The 19,835-nt window shown below is 41.6% G+C and overlaps 1 protein-coding gene across 1 annotated transcript in view; it reads right to left on the minus strand.

Annotated features, from left to right (window-relative positions):
- The window catches only part of LOC124595152, a 110,878-nt gene that overhangs the window by 696 nt on the left and 90,347 nt on the right, over nucleotides 1-19,835 (minus strand). The window lies entirely within an intron of this gene.

Raw genomic sequence — 19,835 nt, forward strand, 5'->3', positions numbered from 1 at the left:
GGCATGCGCTCAGAGAGTCTGGTGGACGCGGTAGGGCAGTGTGGCTCTCCAGCGCGGACCAGAGGTGGTCGGTTGTACCGAGTCGCCACGCGATTTATGTCGGTTGTGTGTTACCAGCGGATCGAGTTGACGGACGAGCTCCCCGCGGGTTGTTTGTATACACCATCACCCCTCGAGTAGTGCTGTTCATTTCACCTTGCTGGGACGTTAACAAGCTTCTTTAAGTCCTCCGTTTCGACACTGGAGTTTAAAAAGCAGACACCGTGGCGTGTTGGGTACACTGGTGACGGGTGCGCGGTCGGATGTGTGGATCCTTGCCATCGGAGGTCGTGTACCGCCTGTTCGAGCATAACTGCAAGTTAAGTTAGTGGAAGTTTTAATCATTAAGTAATAAGTTTGCGTAACCAGCGTCTCTTCTGGCTTGTGGCCTCCGGCGATCGGGTTTCCTGTCCCCGGCACCGGTGTAATTGAAGACCGTGATCTTTCCTCCTCCTCCTCTCGTTACTGCCCGATGGGAGGTGTAGTTTTGGCAGTAATTGTTTCGCTATTCTGTCGTGTGTTATGAGTAAATTCATGCTTCTTGTTGGTTGATCATGTGGTCGCTCATTCAGGACTGTGTGGTGTAATGTTTCCATGCACGAGGTTAGCTCTAATTCTGTCAGCAAGATAAGCCATCTTCTTACAAGTTTTCGCTGGCTAAAAGTCGGTGCAGTGACCAACCTGAGAGTGGCAATTGTGTTTACGAGCGTATTTAAATTGGTCAGTTTTCTGCCTAGCCTGTGCATCCCTGAGTGGCCCCTTTACACGGGTCCGTCATATCTGTTATGTTCTAATGATGTCCCAGGACACTTTCGTTTAAAAACTTTTAAATTCCTCCATTCCTTTATTGCCATTAATCGTGTGTTCGCTGAGACCTTTAATTTTTTTAAATGGCGGTGTTGGGAGCTTCATTACCTCACCGTACTTTACTAACAAAGTTATGTATTTACTTTAGTAGCCCGTTTACTAATGTTCTTTAAATTTTTAAACTGTTGTATTGCTATAAATTACTTGATTGCCGTTAGCGGTGTGTTTTCAAAGGTTGTTTATGGCCGTACTACTAGCTTCTGTGCTTTTTTTAAAAAAGAAATTTCTTTAAATTGTGATATTGCTATAAATCACTTGATTGCCGTTTTTAACAGTAATTTTTAAACTGTTGCATTGCTGTAAATTACTTGATTGCCGTTAGCGGCTTGCTTTGAAAGGTTGTTGATTGCCGTACTGTTACTTCTATTTTTTTTTAAAAAAAGGAATTTTTTATTGTTGTATTGCTATAAATGACTGGATTGCCGTTAGCGGCGTGTTTAAAAGGCTGTTTCTTGCCGTACTGTTAGTTTCTGTAAGATATGAATAAAACATTTGTGTGTGAAAATCTCAACTCGACAGTGAACTACTAGAAATTTTGCCCCGTTTCCCAACTTGTGGTGTGGCTTGTAGTAACCGTAGCCACTGTGTGTGTGTCACATATGTATTATCGTAATGTAAGAGTCGAATACATTGGCGTCTATTGCCAATTCATCTTCAGAATGAACAGGGTTATGATTGTACGTGGAGCGGTGCTGCTAGTCGATAACTTGTGCGAGAGCAGGGAATGGATATTGCAAGTGACGTCCGCTGATGCGTCACCCATAACCTCGCTATTAAGGGAGAACAGTGGCTCCACAAGTGTGTATTCATCAAATCAACTCAGACTTTCTGGATATTCCTGACTAAGTTATGTTTTTAAAAAGTAATATGTGTAATCATGACAGCTTAGCAAGTCCGTCGAAACGGTTAGGAGTCAAAGACGTCGCCGTCTAAGACACAGCGTCGACATCTTTTCATGAACTCTCATTCCATACCTTAATAGGGAGGAAGCGACTGTGTATTGGTCCACCCCATTAGTTGCAAATCTCTGTGGGTTTGTGGCGGCTCTCATCGCACGCTGCTATTGGACACTCTTCAACGTGTGTCCAACAATATGAGTCGCATTGGCATCGGTGGTGTTGGAGTCACTGGAGGTGGTGTCGGAGTTACCGGCAACTTCGGTGGCGCTGGTGGTGGCCGGTGATGGTGTCGGTGATGGTGATGGTGGCCAGCATGTTAGCGATGGCTCCCAATAAGAAGCCATGTTTTTATAGGTAGCTGGACAGGACACTCGGGCGTGAAATGAGAACAGAAAGTTATATATATATATATATATCACGTTCTTTTGCTTTATATATAAAAACAGACAAACACAGTCTGAGGAGGTATTCTAAATTCACCACACTTGAATCTTTTTTTATGAGCTGGTTCCCACGAAGTTAATTCTAGCATTGCCTTGCCATGCATATCAGCTGGGCACTTTACAGCTATATGTGTGAACGTCTATTGGAGTATCGGATGGATGATATTTGTTCATCATCTTGTTTTTTTTATATACTCCCATCATATTGCACAGTTATTCCCCCTCATACATTAAATTCTGACGCTGATGTGTCGTACATTTTCAACTATAATCACTGTGGCAAATTCACAATTTGGTGCCAGGCTTATATTTACGCGTTTGGATAAACTCGAAGTCACGCGGTAAGTTCTGGCGAACAGTAGTACTCTTGAGGGGCTTGCCTAGGGCTATGTGAGCTGTGGCAGTTACAACGACTGTGGCTGCTGCTGTGGCTATTGTGGGGAAGAGTATGGTCGAATGACACCACGTCCAGTGAATCGGGAAGACCATCTGTGGGCTACTGTTGGAATGTGGCCAATAATATGTGAGCTCCCTCATCCAACAGTTTGTTAGTACAGGATCAGGTGCGCTCTGCGTTGTCGGGAAATTTATAAAACGTATGTATAATCGAATATATTTATTAACAACTATATTAATAATTGTAATATTAATAGATAATTACTTTCAGATCTGATAGCCATATTCTTCTTATGCCTGGGGGCGCTTGTTGTTCCCTGCTGATGCCTCATCCTTTCACTATGGAGATCAGTCTCGAACGAGGGGGACTAAACCGGCTGGATTCGTAATTTAATAAAAGGAAGCAGAGGGGATAACTCGATTTCTTTTGGTTTAGCCTTAATATTGGTCGAGAGGAGAAGGATTGGGGGAGTGGAGGGGTGTGGGTGATCTTTATCAGTTACCTTGGGGCGGGGGGTTTGGAATGGGATGTGATGCTGAGTGTAACTAGCACAAGTGTGTAACCTGGCACAGGAAGTCACTATGCACATACCTTAAGGGATGAGTTGTGTCTGTTAGTGACAATCAGTGAGCCAATGTTCTGTGTGTGTGTGTGTGTGTGTGTGTGTGTGTGTGTGTGTGTGTGAATTACTAAGAGACCAAACTGCTGAGGTCATCGGTCCCTAGACTTACACACTACTTAAACAAACTTAAACTAACTTATGCTAAGAACAACACATACAACCATGCTCGAGGGAAGACTCGAATCTCGGGCGGAAGGGGCCGCGCAATCCGTGACATGGCACTTCAAACCGCGCAGACACTCTGCGTGGCTCAAAAATTGTCCTTGGCTATCTACAGTGCATACGATCGTCGCTGTCATACAGATTTATTTTGTGATCATAGTTTTAGTTGGCGTCTCTCAATCACAAACACAATTTTTTCTCTTTCAAGGACTCCTACTACATGCTGCTAATAGGGATTGTGATGTACGGTTGACGTGGTTCACTTTATATAGATTGACGAAAGTTTTATTCGTGTGTGTATAAAGTCTTATAAACTGAAAGAATCGGAACAATTGACAAGAATGGGGGAAAGAAATACAGTAGAAGAAGAATGGGTTGGTTTGAGGGATGAAGTAGTGAAGGCAGCAGAGGATCAAGTAGGTAAAAAGACGAGGGCTAGTAGAAATCATTGGGTGACAGAAAAAATACTGAATTTAATTGATGAAAGGAGAAAATATAAAAATGCAGTAAATGAAGCAGGCAAAAAGGAATACAAACGTCTCAAAAATGAGATCGACAGGAAGTGCAAAATGGCTAAGCAGGCATGGCTAGAGGACAAATGTAAGGATGTAGAGGCTTACCTCACTAAGAGTAAGATAGATACTGCCTACAGGAAAACTGAAGAGACCTCTGGAGAAAAGAGAACCACTTGTATGAATATCAAGGGCTCAGATGGAAACCCAGTTCTAAGCAAAGAAGGGAAAGCAGAAAGGTGGAAGGAGTATATAGAGTGACTATACAAGGGCGATGTTCTTGAGGACAATGTTATGGAAATGGAAGGGGATCTAGATGAACATGAAATGGGAGATATGATACTGCGTGAAGAATTTCTTAGAGCACTGATAGACCTAAGTCGAATCAAGGCCCCGGGAGTAGACAACATTCCATTAGAACTACTGACGGCCTTGGGAGAGCCAGTCCTGACAAAACTCCACCATCTAGTGAGCAAAATGTATGAGACAAGCGAAATACCCTCAGACTTCAAGAAGAATGTAATAATTCCAATCCCAAAGAAAGCAGGCGTTGATAGATGTGAAAATTACCGAACTATCAGTTTAATAAGTCACAGCTGCAATATACTAACGCGAATTCTGTACAGACGAATGGAAACATTGGTAGAAGCCGACCTCGGGGAAGATCAGTTTGGATTCCGTAGAAATATGGGAACACGTGAGGCAATACTCACCCTTCGACTTATCTTAGAAGCTAGATTAAGAAAAGGCAAACCTACGTTTCTAGCATTTCTAGACTTGGAAAAAGCTTTTGACAATGTTGACTGGAATAACGTCTTTCAAATTCTGAAGGTGCCAGGGGTAAAATACAGGGAGCGAAAGGCTATTTACAATTTGTACAGAAAGCAGATGGCAGTTATAAGAGTCGAGGGGAATGAAAGGGAAGCTGTGGTTGGGAAGGGAGTGAGACAGGGTTGTAGCCTCTCCCCAATGTTATTCAATCTATATATTGAGCAAGCAGTAAAGGAAACAAAAGAAAAATTCGGTGTAGGTATTAAAACCCATGGAGAAGAAATAAAAACTTTGAGGTTCGCCGATGACATTGTAATTCTGTCAGAGACATCAAAGGACTTGGAAGAGCAGTTGAACGGAATGGACATTGTCTTGAAGGGAGGATATAAGATGAACATCAACAAAAGCAGAACGAGGATAATGGAATGTAGTCGAATTAAGTCGGGCGATGCTGAGGGAATTAGATTAGGAAATGAGACACTTAAAGTAGTAAAGGAGTTTTGCTATTTGGGGAGCAAAGTAACTGATGATGGTCGAAATAGAGAGGATATAAAATGTAGACTGGCAACGGCAAGGAAAGCGTTTCTGAAGAAGAGAAATTTGTTAACATCGAGTATAGATTTAAATGTCAGGGAGTCGTTTCTGAAAGTATTTGTATGGAGTGTAGCCATGTATGGAAGTGAAACATGGACGATAAATAGTTTGGACAAGAAGAGAATAGAAGCCTTTGAAATGTGGTGCTACAGAAGAATGCTGAAGATTAGATGGGTAGATCACATAACTAATGAGGAAGTATTGAATAGGATTGGGCAGAAGAGGAGTTTGTGGCACAACTTGACAAGGAGAAGGGATCGGTTGGTGGGACATGTTCTGAGGCATCAAGGGATCACCAATTTAGTATTGGAGGGCAGCGTGGAGGTTAAAAATCGTAGAGGGAGACCAAGAGATGAATACACTAACCAGATTCAGAAGGATGTAGGCTGCAGTGCGTATTGGGAGATGATGAAACTTGCACAGGATAGAGTAGCATGGAGAGCTGCATCAAACCAGTCTCAGGACTGAAGACCACAACAACAACAACATAAAGTCTTAAGGACAAGAAATCTACTTCAAAGGCGGTGCGAAAGAGGAAAAGACAACCGTTGTCACTTCCACTGAAACAGTTTTATATACTAACTATTTTTAATTTGCCTAAAGGCCTAATTACTGATTATACCATCTAAAACGAAAAGTAATGTCAGACGAAAATGGTCATCGTTGGTTAACAGCGCACTTGTTGACAAATGTTCATAGACAACATTCATACGAAGGTAATCACTCTGTAAAAAATCAGTCGGACTTCGAATAAAAATGCAGGCTCAACTGTCGAAAGATAAATGACAGAGCGCTTATCGCCCTCGATCGTTGCATAACCATGCGTGTCGCTTCCAGCTTAAATTACTTCCTTCATGTAGTTAACATGGGGTAAATGAAAGGTTGACTATTTCGAAAAATGCTTCATTTATTATTAGCAAGAAGTTACAGTGATGACACTTCATCTTTATCGTACCACACCAAAAAGGTGAGGAAGTAAACATACTCATTTCACTGGTTACTTAGGTAACATATCTGTACATTCTTAATACAAAGATTGCTACAGTATCAGGTGTTTACAGGTAAGAATTTTGAAAAAGTATTTGTACATTTTATTAATCAAAATGGTTCAAATGGCTCTGAGCACTATGGGACTTAACGTCGGAGGTCATCAGTTCCCTAGAACTTAGAACTACTTAAACCTAACTAACCTAAGGGCATCACACACATCCATGCCCGAGGCAGGATTCGAACCTGCGAAAGTAGCAGTCGCTCGGTTCCGCACTGAAGCGCCTAGAACCGCTCGGCCACCGCGGTCGGCCATTTTATTACTGTTCAATTAATGTAACTAGCATAATTCCAGAAACACTTTCAACATACATAAGAGCCCATCCTCTTGGTTTCCTTAAAGGATGCATCATAGCGGCTGCGTAACATGGTTCCCAAATTCCAGACAATGATACACGGCAAGGGAAAATTATCTTATTGTAACAACGAATTTCGTTTCTTCATTGGCAAGCAGAGAATGAAGCAATTAACACTGACTGAGAGCGAAATTTTAATACGATCGAGGGTCTGAATGAGGACGTAGCTATGTGGAAAGAATATAGTATATTACTAAATACACTGATGGTGATTATTCAGATTGTTGAGATGTTACGTACTGAAATTACAGATAAAATTTTGGGATTACTGTGCTTAACAGTTTGACTGTGGAGGCAGGCCAATGCGTTGCGAATTCTTTATTTATTCATTAGCGGTCGGCCGGTTAAGTGGCTTAATGACCGAAATTCTGCAGAGCGGTGCCTCGATAGGTGAACTAAGAGGTCGTTTAGAAAATCTGGTGATCCGTAGAGGAAAGAAACTCACTGACCGACATTTTTTGAGGATGCAGTCATTGAATGAATCTTTTGGGGATGATATTGAGAGTATGATTCGACGAAGGCGCTCGAAATAGCTGTTTTCGAAGGTGAGGCAGTGCTTTTTTTTTTTTGAACGGTTGCGAGTTTTATTTTCTAATATAACGAAAACTTTCGCTGATTTACACAAAATGGTTGTCGGCACTGAGAATATCCGATTCAGTGATAAAAAGTGTGATATGTGCGGAGGGGGTGAGGCAGAGCTACGAGGAAACACTAGCAATTACGGCTGTTTCTGCGCCTCAGAATGAAGGCTGAACTTGTCTAGGCGTGCATGTATTTGCATTGTCAAAGGTGGGTCATTTAGTTAAGGTTGTACGACGCCGCGGCACCGTCGCCAGAGAAGTTGACGCGACTGAGGAGTAGCGATGTGCATTTGTCGCATTTCGCTGCCGAACGGTTGTCCTAAGGTGTACCCCGTAGATAGAGGGCGACTCCGTTTTGCTCGTTCCGCTCTTATTTCGGAACCGGTTTGTGCTTTGCTCGAATCTGATACTGTAGGTACCGCGTGACAGGGAATATTCCTAGTTTCCAGGTAGCTCGCAGGAACTGCATTCTGTTTCGGGTGATCCTTTAAATGTTATAAAGCAGGCGCGTTTCAAGTGAATGATTGGTGACTTTACGTCATCTTTAAAGTTTATTGTCGCCGAAGGCGACCTAACAAGGTATTGATTGGTTGTGATGTTTTGCGTGTTGCTCACTGAGTGTTGGATTACGCGGGGAAGGGTTTTCCTCAAGTTTCTGCCTGAAAAGAGATACAGATTCTGTGGGTTTGAAAGATTGCTAATTTGTGTTCATGTGGGTGATACCAAATTTAACGTAGGTCACTTGGCCGAGAAGGCGGTTGCACAATTATCAGGTATTACATTTCCTACATGTATTTCTTGACGTTTTAACCGAGAGATTAGGTGTTGCCAACGAAATTCAATATCAGATTCCGGTCCGGTAGACTCCGTACTGGCCTTCGTGAAATCATAAATTAAGTGTTATCTGGAGTCGTTATTAGACCGTCTGTTTCGCCTTAGGCGGCTCCTGTGTGTTTGACGCTGAAACCGAATAATGCAGGGTCTAGAGCTGTTGTCGATTACCGTACTTTAAACACGAAAGTGATCTTGGGATCCGTTCTGCCTGCTGAGCTACACAATTGCTTCATGTGTTATGCAGTGAATTGCGTTTTTACAGTGCTTGATCATAACCAAGCGTATTATCATCTGATGTGTTGGTAAATGTGCCAACACCTTGTAGATAGAGGAGGCCGAAATCTAATGCAGACGGGCGTGAATTCTGGAACAGGATAAGTAGTGAATTCTAATAAGAAAAGTATGCAGCTCCTCGAATACTTATCTTTTAATATTCCTTGATGATACAAGTGTTCTTGATGAGACATTTCATACGATAACTATCAAACTATGTAAGGCTAATGGCGCCTTGCTAGGTCGTAGCCATGGACTTAGCTGAAGGCTATTCTAACTGTCTCTCGGCAAATGAGAGAAAGGCTTCGTCAGTGTAGTCGCTAGCAAAGTCGTCGTACAACTGAGCCAGTGATCTTCCATATCTCGAGACCTGCCTTGTGGTGGCGCTCGGTCTGCGATCACACAGTGGCGACACGCGGGTCCGACATGTACTAAATGGACCGCGGCCGATTTAAGCTACCACCTAGCAAGTGTGGTGTCTGGCGGTGACACCACATCATCTACCCAGCATCGAATTGTCCAAGCCTTTAAAAGTGTTCTGCACTGACTACAAGTTTTTTGAGTTTAACAGAATTCCTTTTGGCCTCTCCACAGTGTCGGCCGTTTTGTCTCGCCTATTACATTCTGTTTTGGAGTAACTAAAGTTAAAGTGTGCCTACAATTACGAGTTACGTGGTCATCTATAGTGCAACTATTGACTGATCATTTAGAGCATCTCACTATTGCGATGTCTGGGGGAGGAAGATTGATCCTAAATGTGACCCGCATTGAAATCTCCTCGGAATGGACAGTGTCTTGAAAGGATATGAGATGAACATCAACAAAAGCAACAGGAGGATAATAAAATGTAGTAGAATTAAATCAGGTGATAATGAGACACTTCAAGGTGGGAAGCTGGGAAGCAAAGTAACTGATAATGGTCGAAATAGTGAGGATATAACATGTACACTGGCTATGACAAGGAAAGCGTTTCTGAAGAAGAGAAATTTGTTAACATCAGGTATAGATTTAAGTGTTAGGAAGCTCATTCTGAAAATGTTTTTGAGGAGTTTAGCTATGCATGCAAGTGAAATATGGACGATAAACAGTTTAGATAAGAAGCGAATAGAAGCTTTTTCAGCGTGGTGTTTCAGAAGAATGTTGAAGATTAGATGAGTAGATCACGTAACTAATGCGGAGGCATTGAAAAGAATTGGGGAGAAGAGGAATTTGTGGCACAACTTGACTAGAAGAAGGAATCGATTGGTAAGATACGCTCTGAGCTACCAAGGGATCACCAATTTAGTACTGGAGGTAAGCGTGGAGGGTAAAAATCGTGAGGGAGACAAAGAGATGAATACACTAAGCAGATTCAGAACGACGTAGGTTGCAGTAGTTACTCAGAGATGAAGAAGCTTGCACAGGATAGAGTAGCATGGAGAGTTGCATCAAACCAGTCTGTGGACTGAAGACAACAACAACAATGTCAGCCACAGGAATCAGTACAGTTCAGGCCCTTACACAAGCTATTTACAAGTTACCATTGTTCATAAATAAAAAGGCGTTGCCACATTTATAGATATGGTGAACGTTTTCCAGGCAATGTATCCCCAATTTGCACAACTTGGGGCCCCATTCAGTCAGCTGAGTCGTATAAAAGAAAAATTCAAGGGGCAGATTTCCAACGGGCAGCCTCTGATGCCTTGAAATAGGTGTCAATCTATGATCCAGATTTTAATTCACTCTTTGTTGTGTAGACAGACGCGTCTAACTTCGACGTTCCCGCCTTTTTTACAAAAACATGAAGGAGAGCAGAGGCTTTGGGCGTATGCCTCGAGAGTTTTGTCAGGAGCTGAAATAGATTGTTTAAGAGCTGGAAGCTTTGACCACCCTTCTCGCCCTACAAAAGATTGATTCTGCATGGAGCGTAAGAAACTCAGATTACGAACACTTAACCAGTAGCTGAGCTTGGTTCTTGCCAGGCCTCGTAAGACCTAAAGAACTGCGCAACGGGCGCCCCGAATATCAGCCTTCCAGTAAGAAGTGGCGCTCATCACAGGGTTACAGTACCAAGCTGCGGGAGCGCTTAGTCGCACGTTTCAGGGGAACGTCGCAGGATCTGACAATGAAGCAGAGGCATTGGGTTTCGTTGTAAGCGAAGAAATTCTCTCCGAGATTCCTTCAGTTTTTGATATTGAGGATAGACTACAACAAGATATCGGAGTTGGGAGAAATTCAGCGAAAGCTGGAGGCAGGTGACTTGATGAACGGGTACTTCTTGGAGACAGGCGTGGTATGTTCCAGTACACATTACAGTAGGAACTTCCAAAATCTGTTTAGTTCCCGCTGTTTTTAGTTATTTTTGTCATTTGTTGTATGGGGTGCATCTGTGGCTGTATAAAACAAGAATAAAATAAAGAACATGTGACTTGGGAAAGCATGGATTCAGATATTAAGAGATCAGTCAAGAACGCAAGACCACTAAGTCCAATACTTATACTACGAGGATGGTTTGAAAAGTTTTCGGAATCAAGAGAGGTCAGCTTTAGCGCAACGAGTTGTTCACGTGATATTCATTAGACCGTTTCCTGTAAACACGTGCCACGTCAGTGCTCTAGGAAGAGAGCTGTGGTGGTGACGTGGCTCTCTTGTTGTTCCCGTGTAGTGATTTGCATAGATTGAAAAATTAGAGATTCGAGCAGTGATCAGGTACTTAGTAAAGAAAGGTACAAAAGCGAAGGATATTCATGCTGATTTACATTGTATACTAGGGGACTCTGCACCTTCATATTCAACTGCTGCCAAGTGGACAAATGAATCTAAATTTGGTTGGAAGAGCTTAGATGATGATCCGCTCAGTGGTCGGCCAAGATATGTCATGTCACTACTCCAAAAATCATTGCAAAAGTGCACAAAATGATCATGGAGGATCGTCGATTGAAAGTGTTTGAAGTTGCTCATGCTTGCCAGATGTCATCTGAAAGGGTACATCACATTTTAACGAATCTTGACGCGCGGCCTTTCACATGTGCCGTCGCCATGGCAAAATTACACGTACTAAGGTATGAATTGTTGCCACACACACCTTATTCACCTGATATGGCTCCTCCAGACTTCCCCCTCTTCCCAAAACTGAAAATTTCTCTTGGTGGACGAAGATTCACTTCAAAGGAAGAATTGGTAGCCGGAGTTGAAAACTACTTTGCAGGCATGGAGGAAACTCATTTTCAAGATGGGATCAAGGCACTGGAACATCATTTGACCAAGTGCATTAATCTACAAGGAGGCTAAATTGAAAAATAAAAAAAATTCGGTGATATAATTACTTATTTCTATTCCTTTCCGAGAACTTTTCAAACCACCGTCGTAGAAGATGTAGGATGTTACAGTGCCTGTGTTCTTTAGAAGTAAAACGCAGTCCACATTCTTCAGAAATGCATGCATGTCTGAAGGAACAAGCACTATGGTGACTACAGCTGTTATGAAACACCTAAAATGTATTCGCAGTTGCTAATGTGGAGAACCATCAGCTGTTTAATAGAGTGGCGACAATGAAAATTAGTGCCGTACAAGGATTCGAATCCGAATTTCTCGCTTATTGCGAGAGGTGGCCTTATTAGTATGCTGTCTGAGCATGCTCCAGTGCCAGCCCCAAGCTCCCATATGTCGTCAACCACATGTCTACAACCTACACTCACACATTCGTTATTTATATTCCCAGACAGAGGAGAAAGTCACTTGTAGATGAGTAAATACACTGTTGTTCAGATGTGCGGTGCAATATTCCTTGAGACATGGATGGATGGATGCATGCATGCATACTGAAACCGGGGAGGCAACTTTCACTTAAAATGTCTCCCCTGAACAGGAATAGACATGATGAATGTTAGAGTGCAGGTTGTAGATACATGGTTGATGACATACGGAAGTTCGCATAATGAATACATTTCATGTAGTAGAAGGTGTTTTTATCAGTCCACTAGAGAACATCAGTCTATTGATAGGGTTTTACTGATGATTTTGGGCCCCTTCAGTGTACTAAACACGCTAATAAGTATATTTCAGCTGTGGTTGAGGCGTCAATGGCGTTTGTCTCGTTGTGCCTAGCACAGGAGTGCTGAGCACTGTTAGTGTCCAGCTCTTAAAAGCTATATTTGCTAATTATGGACCTGATAAAGTCTTAGTAAGAGAAAGCTCACTGTTTTTTGTCAGATAAATGTATAAAAGTTTTAATAATGTCGTTTCTCAAAACCACACTGTAGTAATTTCAGCCATCTTTTGCGGAACGTATTAATAGGAATTTGAAATCTTCCTTAATAGTACATTATTATTGTTCACCGAAACGTTGGGATTGTTCCATGAATTTGATTAATCTCGCCTTTAATGCAGCCTGCCATGAGGCACACAAGACAATGCCTGCCAAATTAACATTAGTGTTCTCCCTTTAATCGCCATTGAGTAATTTGTGATTGTTGAATGACCTATTACCAGAATGTATTGATTCTGAGCATATCTGGGCTAAATAGCAGGTGGCAAAAGCATTTCTCTTGCACAGCAGAGAGAGACCTGTAAGTAAAATTAAAGGAGACGTACTGCTTCCATGACTGTGTGGGATATTGTCAATGTAAAGAATTTCTGGGGCAAAGGCAAGTGAGCGGGGGATAACTGACAAAATATATATGAACATATATCTCGCACCGTGTGAGGTCATTATCAACTTAGCCCCTGTCAGTTTCTCACTCCAAGATCTTAAAACATGTAAGAAAATCAGAGCTCATCTGAGTCGCCTGATGTCAAGTAGAGCCGAAGCAGTCTCTGGTACATAACGAAACTGAGAACATGGGTTACGCACCACAGCTTCTAATTTAGGGTGGGATGGTTACGATTTACGTGTCCATATCGATATATTTTGGGTAAGCCAGCGGCTGTGCTTTCACTAGGAGTTCTTTGGTGCACCAAAAGATAAAACTGTTTCTGCACAGTCAAAATGGAAACACGACTCGAGAGTCTAAGTGAAGCCTTGGTGCACCAAAGAATTCAGAGCCAAAGCAAAAGAGACAAGGATTGTTTCTTACCTTAAGTTATTTGATTTTATGATACTTTTGTGTCTTGTAACAGTGTTGTTTTTCTGTTTTAGAGCTCTGAACCCCAACTATTTATTCCATATGAGTAAAAATTTGCGAGATGGACTTGTTGGGACCGATGACGACGGTGAATCCGTCTTCTGGGGTAAGGTTCTCAGAACGAGGACTCGACGTTCGTCAGCTACTCTCCAAGGAATTTGGTACAAAGCAGACATTGTAATTTAACCTGCCAGTGTAAACCTTCTGAAATTAGGTTTGTTCTTGAAGTTTTTAACTGAGTTATGGTGCTTTTAATATAATGGTGTAAATGCTCAATGGCGTCTTTGAAATGTGTTGGTTCTTAATTTCATTAACGGTCTCATTAATTTTTTTTTTTTGATGCCACTTCTAAATACTTTTGGTGTGATGTTATATAATGGAGCGTTAGCACATTTAAATTATTTCGAAGCGTGCAGTCTTTCATTTATTTCGGTGATGCGTTTAATTAATGTTATTGTGAACTTTTATATTTGTAACATGTGCATTGGCCTTAAAAATTAATGAGTTTAGGTTATCTGCGTGTGCCTTGTGTAAATTGTTTGTGGATCCATCGAATTTGTCTTTCCCGAGGAATAGGGTCTTACATGTTTACCACACTCTGATCCCTGCACTCTACAGCATTTCAATAGTCTTCATTAGCTGACGATCTTCAGCATTCGACATTACAGAAAAGTGAGCACCTGAGTCAAACCTGGACAGGATATCCTGTCATCTTGCTAAGAATCGTCGACGGCGGATTTTGATCTGTGGTGGCCTCACCTCCATAGATGGTCGTTTCACTTGTACCTTTGTACACCAATGGGGAACGGCTACTGCCTGTCGGCGAGTGACCTCATCCAGTGTACAGCGATTGGCCTCGTCCCACATATCGAATATAATCGTCTGCAATTCAGTGGTGTGAACTGACAAGTTGTGATGTTTAACAACTTGCGGCGTCATAGTGGTCGCACACTCACCTATTCCTGTGCAATAGCATACAATGTATCCAGCCTGATTAAAGTGAAAATGCCAACAACAAAAACTTAACACGTGTTGTTCTCCATCCTCTAAATATCTGCTTTTCTATGGGGGGCTGCACTTGACGTAAGAGTTGGTTATGCCTTTTTCTGTAGGCTGATGGGTAATCGTTTGAGAGTTGACTGAATCCCTTCGTCGTGATGGGTTCAACTATATTGGTACTGAAGATCGAGAGACCTCTTCATCAATATTTTCCATTGCCGCCTGACGTTCGAGGTCGGCGTTCATGGCTGCTAAAGCTTGCGCAACTAGTCCGACGCATGTTGCTACAGTTCAATGTTGCATTTCTACTTTAATATTTAGCATGGGGGGAAAACAAGCCCATAGTGGTCTTCCACAAATGGCACAGCAACCACGGTATGGACTTTGTCACACTTTGCTCAAAACGGATCAAATGGCTCTGAGCACTACGGGACTTAACTGCTGAGGTCATCAGTCCCCTAGAACTTAGAACTACTTAAATCTAACTAACCTAAGGATAGCACACACATCCATGCCAGAGGCAGGATTCGAACCTGCGACTGAAGCGGTCGCGCGGTTCCTGACTGTAGCGCTTAGAACCGCCGGCCACCACGCAAGATAGCGCATATTGGTGGGTATATATACGTACTGTACCTAAGACATAATAAGCCACGCCCCCTTCTATGACGCCTTCATATTCCTCCCCTCTCTTAAGCTGCATCCATTTGATGGAAATAAGCCAAACAGAGAACTTTTAGGCCAACATTCATACTTAAATTTCCCAGGCACAACCAAGTATTTTAGCAACTTATTTTAGATCATGCTTCCTTGTCTAGTCGGACAAGTTCATGCCAAAACATACGTATTTTGCTCTTCTTTACTTACAGCCTAGTATTTTACCATCCATTAAAACGAAACAGCCAATCAGAGATTTTTCTACGTCAAGGATGATATCATTCTCGTCGACAGTTGTGTACCATGCGCACATGATCGTCGAAAGCTCACTGTGGCAGAAGGACACAGGTAGAGCAGTGGGATGCGTTGTCAGTGGAATACATGCAGATTTGTGAAGTCTGGACTTGTCCGACGTCGTAGGAACCTGATACAAACGCATACACACATACACACACACACACACACACACACACACACACACACACACACACACACATTATTTATGTCAACATTTGTTTTAATCTCTCAAGGAACGTAAAGGGTATAACTCACAGTATTTCCATACATGAAATGTCTGCAGTTCAACAAAAGAACAAAAGCTTCATCAGCAACACACTACTTTTTATGTGAACGTAATGTCAACATTTTAACAAAAGTAAATAAAGATTTTGACAGTACTGGTGTATAATATGTCTGAAATGCCTATTAAAATACACATGACACTACTGATGTAACTTACAGGCTAAGCTGTACTGAAAAAAGAGAAAATTCTGATCTCTATACGATACTTGGTGAAAGGCACAATGGAGCTCACTTAGCTGAAGTAATGTGTTAACTACAGGAGAAGTGCAATTACTGTATAAGTTACAGGTTGTGCGGGAGCATGCACATATCGGTAGGTCTAATGTGCTGAATGAGATAATTGGAAGCCATCACTCGGTGAAGGTCAAGACAGCAGATCCTAATGCATGCCACGGACACAGCAAACAAAGAGATTGCGTAATGAGCTTACGTAAAATTAAATGTGTAAATATCGTTACAATACTGCCAGATTATGCAAAACGAAGACAACGTCAAACATTTCAAGTCTCGACATGACCCGATAATCAGTTTCTTGAAAAATACAGTTTTATTGGAATTTTAAAAGAGCATATTATTAAATTTAGGAAGCTATAATTTTAGAGTTACGTCCCGTTGGTTATAAAAACATTCTTTTAGAGGTTTCGTGAAGCTACTTTTATTTTTGAATTATTCCATTTTTTCAACGCCTGAAAAGTATACAATATTGAAGCTGAAGAGCTCTGCTTTTGGAATTGGGTTCATTTTTTCATAAAAACATATGGTAAAAGTTTTAATGAAGCTACTTTCTCTACTTTTTGAATTATTACCTGAAAACCAATCCTTACATCAGAACTAGAAAAACGTGTTAAATTAGCTTACCTCAGCAACCAAGATACAAAGTTAAAACTAAAGCACTGTATTTGATGTGAATAACAATGAAACTGTAGCAACTTTAACCTTGATACTGTAATTTACTAAACATCAGAAATTTAGAAAGAGACAGTTCAGAGGTCATTATCTAGCCTCGCATCCAATTGAAAAATTATGAAAGTTCCAGTTTAAAAGTTATCAAGGTGAGAATTTTACCAATACAGACAGAGTACAGTTTTACTCAGAGAAAAATTGAGAATGTTATGTCTTCAATTCAATTTCGAAGGGAGTGGTTCCTTCGTCGCTCGCAGCGTGACTGTATAGTGGCCGGGATTCCTTCACAACTTCGACCGTTGTCAGTCATACGGAAATGTGTTACGTTCCGCTGTATAATGTGTCGTGATTCCATCCGTGTGCGCTTAACCCTCGGTTGGTGTTAATGACGATTGACATAACTGTTTTTTCGATCGAGTAAGATATCGCGTATATCTTGTGAAACTGTGTAAAAGTGAACTTATTGGGATTAATATAGTATCTGAGAGGCCCGTGTTTAGCTTTCGATGTTTTATTTCGTGTGCTGCCCGCTAATACACTGAAAATGTCTGGTAATCAGGCAATGCAGTAATATTTGGCACTTCGTTTTAGGCTTAAATGAGGCCATATTACCCAAAAACGAACTGAACAAGCACTACTTCAGGAGAACATAAATGTAGTTAACGTTTTTGATTGGCTAATAAAGACTTTTTTATTACATTTGATCTTGGACCCACATTCCGGAGAACGATAGTTCAAATCCTCATATAGCCATCCACATTTAGGTTTTCCGTGATATCTCTATAGTGCTAAAGGCAAATGGCAGACGTTCCTTTGAAAGGCCACAGCTGGTTTTCTTTCCCAGCCTTCCCCATATCTAGTGTCCTCGCTATCTACAAGGAAATAAAACACTAACCCACCTTTTCCGGACCCACCTGTTGCTGTGTGTTACCAGTGTGCAAAAATGAGCTTCAAGGGAGACTGTGATATTTACTGCTCGAGACTTTGCTGCTGAGGCTGTTTAATAAAGTTTGAAGACTGTATGTCCATAATCAGCCACAGAAAAATAGCACGTTTATCCACCTATGTAGCAATTTATGACATTTTAGCGCAACGTAGCATGTTAGAAACGGTGCAATTTGAGGAGATACTTAATGGATTGTATCACTTGAAATGCGTTAATTTCGTAATACCCAAGTATAACTTCGAAATGCACCACATACGATATTTTAGCTTTGTAATTATTGCTTATGTCAAGGACAGTGTTGTCCTAGGTTCCACATAGACCTATTATGAATAAAAATTCGATCTTTGCACCAAAATAAAACATAACATAAAAGTGTCTGTGTTATTCATCGTAATACGTAAAGACTTCTATAACTGAGCAAGCCACACATAGGTCTCTAATTGTGATATGCAAGAATAAGATCGATAGGCACTACACATGATAAAACTGTTTGATCAAAGACAGTAAGGAACTAGCTTCCCCACAGATATCTAATCCTGAACGACAATTCATTTTTAAACCAAAATAAAGTTATCTGTATTATTTATCATACAATGAAAAGATTTCTTCTGTAACAGTACACGTGAAACTAATGTCGTAACTTAACTCTTATCCAAAAGTAAAATATATACGCCACTGCGATGTAACTTACGAGCTCTCATGGCGGGTGATATGTTGGTATCCAGCCACCGGCGGAGCGAATCCAGACATGTCTTCGGTAGTCATAGAGACTCAGTTCGCGTCCCGACCTATAACCAAAGACACTTCTCCTGCAGTCAATGAGATTCCAGCCCGAAGTCGCGTCGGGAAACACCCCAGATACCGAGGGGACACCAACCTGATTGCCATCTGCCATACAGCCTGACAGCCTGGAGTTACGGTCTGGGGTGCCATTTAATTTCGTAGCAGGACCCCTTTGGTTGACATCCGCGGCACCCTTACAGCACAGCGGAATGGCGACGATATTCTACGCCAATTTTCTTGCCCTTAGTGGCAAGTCACCTTGGGCTTACGTTTCAGCAAAAAAATGCCTGCCCACACACGACGAGAGTTTGTACTGTTTATCTTCGTGCCTCCCACACACTGTCTTGGCCAGCATGGTCGCCGGATCTCTCCCCAACTGAGAACATTTGGAACATTATGTACTGGGCCTTCCAACCATCTGGGGATTTTGACTATCTAACGCGCCAGTTGGACAAAATTTGGCACAGTATTCCTCAGGAGGACACCTAAGAACTCCATCAATAACGCCAAGGCGAAACTGCTGGCATGAAACACAGGTGGGCCTACAAGTGCTTGACTTGCTTAGTTTGTGAAGCCCTTTGTCTTGAATAAATCCTTTTTTTTTTAATTGCAATCGTTTCGTTGACTGCACGTGCACATCACATTACCGATTTCCATCCCACTCGGTTAATTCTTTCGTGGTGTGTCGCTTTTTTGTCTTTGTCTTACATTGTACATAAATAGTAATCGTCAGCTGGCTACGTTGGCGTGAAGCGCTCTGCAAGCGACCTCTTGCAGACAACTCCACATTAATTGACCAGAAAATTCGATCCGACGTTGGGAAGTTCAAAAATACCGAAATATGTGGCACAGAAGTTTTCTCGGAACGTGCTTGTACTACTGGGGGTTCATGAAGATCTTCACTATATAGTGTCCCTTTCCATATATTTGACATGAACAATATAAATAACGACGAGAGAACTATACAAGCGTAATGTTGTGTGAACTTTAATGCCTAATTGTGATACGGACAAAGTGACGAAATAACTTTGAAGACAATTTATCGATTCTGGTAACAGAAAAAAGACATCATTCTCCGTGATATAAGATCATATGTGTAAACTAAAGAACTGAACATTGTAATCTTCGTTATATTATAAAAGGCTGGAAGACAATGAACTTGGTTGTCTTCTGATGTTTTCTTGTGTCTTAGCTATTGTTTGAGTGCAGAAGATACGATTGTATTGCGATAGCTTTTGTCTTGCTCTCGTTTAATTACTAGAACATAATTGATGTGTAAAAGAGTTACGAAAATATAATAAGCTAATCTGGAGTGCAGAGTAATCATTTAAGGAACCCACGCCACATTTGTTATAACGCAAGAGTTTGTGTAGCTTTTTTTGCAGCTCCCGCGGAGTTAGTTGCGATCATCTTTGAGTGAGAAAGTTGACCGCCATTACGCGGCGCATTTAAACTTTTTATTTCCACAG

This window comes from Schistocerca americana, chromosome 2 (assembly GCF_021461395.2).
Source record: "Schistocerca americana isolate TAMUIC-IGC-003095 chromosome 2, iqSchAmer2.1, whole genome shotgun sequence".
Taxonomy (NCBI): Eukaryota; Metazoa; Arthropoda; class Insecta; order Orthoptera; family Acrididae; genus Schistocerca; species Schistocerca americana.